Here is a 2,029-nt window from a genome sequence, read left to right as displayed (position 1 = left end):
GTTGTGATACCGCCTCCAAAACCCAAGGTGGGGTCACTATGAGTCGGATCAGACTCGATGGCAGGGAGTTTGTGAATGGCTTTATCTTCAGGAAAGAAAACATTCCAAACAAAATGGCCCTAACTGCAAGCTAGTAAATCATTCACCCAATCTGGTGATCAACTTCTTTAACATTCTTTTTAAAATCTCACAGTTCTTTGTCCCGGCAGAGTGAGGAGCTGGACTCTCCCCACTGACATACTGAGGTGCCTCTTCCCTCTTTGTCTTATTCCACTCCCCTCCCTCATAATAATCGTTTTGAATAAAGTGGACCTTGCCTGTTTTAACGTTATGTGACTGGAGCAAGCAAGGGGCAGAAAAGAAGAAAAGTCAGTAGAATCGGAGAGAGGCCTACAGACAGGAATAGAATACAAATCCCGTCACAGGCGAGACTACGTGTTGGTAGCTCTCTGTGTTCTCTGTTTGCTGGATCACTGTACTGTCACCTCTAGGCAGTGAAAAAAGAACATAAATTTAATACAGGTTTTTTAAAAAATACTTCAGAGCAACAATAAAGAAAGCATTGCCATGCATTTTCAGAACACTCATTGCATTTGTTAACCAATTAAAGAAAGCATGCAGGCCTGTCTGACTCCAAAGACATTGCTCTTTTCCATCATATTTTACTACTTCTCTCGCGTCACTCCCCAAATATTCAAGATAATAATGACGTTGATGCTTAAGAGTTATACTCTTGGTCACAGCTGAGAACACCAGAAAGATGTCTATCTGTGTTTTATTGACTATGCAAAGACATTTGCCTGTGTGGATCATAACAAATTATGTATAACATTGTGAAGAATGGGTATTCCAGAACATTTCATTGTGCTACCGAAGAACCTGTTCATAGACTAAGAGGCAGTCTTTTGAATGCAACAAGGGGATACTGTGGATACTGCATACTTTAAAATCAGGAAGGTTAAGCATCAGGGTTGTATCCTTCCGCTTCTTATTCAATCTGTGTGCTGAGCAAATAATCCAAGAAGCTGGACTATATGAAGAAGAATGTGGCATCAGGATTGGAGGAAGATTCATTAATAACCTGCCATATGAAGATGACACAATCTTACTTGCTAAAAATGAAGAGAACATGAAGCACTTACTGATGAAGTTCAAAGACTACAGCATTCAAGATGGATTATACCTCAACATAAAGAAAATAAAAATTATCACAACTACACCAACAAGCAGTATCATCATAAATAGAGAAAACATTAAAGTTTCATTTTAGTTGGATCCACAATAAACCCCCAAGAAAGTAGCAGTCAAGAAATCAAATGATGTTTTGCATTGGGACAATCTGCTACAAAAGACCTCTTTAAAGCATTACAGATGTCACTTTGAGGGCTAAGGTGTGCCTGACTTAAGCCATGATATTTTCAATTGCCTTGCGTGGGTGTGAAAGCTGGACAAAGAACAAGGAAGACTGCAGAAGGATTGATGCCTTTGAATTATGGTGTTGGCAAAGAATACGGAATATACCATAGATTGGCAAAGGAACAAACAAATCTGTCTTGGAACAAGTACAGCCAGAATGCGCCTTCGAAGCAGGGATGAGGAAACATCATCTCATGTACTTCGGCCGGGTTATCAGGAGGGACCAGTCCTTGGGGAAGGACATCTTGTCTAGTAAAGTAGAGAGAATGAAAGAGGAACATCCTCAATGAGATAGATTGCCACAATAGCTGCAACAATGGGCTCAAATATAGCAATGACGGTGAAAAGATGGCTCAGGACCGGGTAGTTTCGTTCTGCTACACACAGGGTCGTTATGAATCAGAACCCATTTCATGGCACCTAACAACATGCTCAAAATTATTTCCTCTCTAGCTCAGTTTACTGAGTGAGGTAGGGCGGATTGGGGCAGGGGGCAAGAACTTGCCAACTCTGACTAGGCAGATGCTGCCATCTGGTGGTCACTCCTGGAATTGACATAAACTGTAAATCCATTTGCCTCTTGGCAGTGAGGCAGGGCTGACTCACTAGAGCA

This window comes from Orycteropus afer, unplaced genomic scaffold (assembly GCF_000298275.1).
Source record: "Orycteropus afer afer isolate SDZICR_OR568_19922 unplaced genomic scaffold, OryAfe1.0 scaffold00292, whole genome shotgun sequence".
In the NCBI taxonomy this organism is placed as follows: domain Eukaryota; kingdom Metazoa; phylum Chordata; class Mammalia; order Tubulidentata; family Orycteropodidae; genus Orycteropus; species Orycteropus afer.
This window is presented reverse-complemented; position numbering follows the sequence as displayed.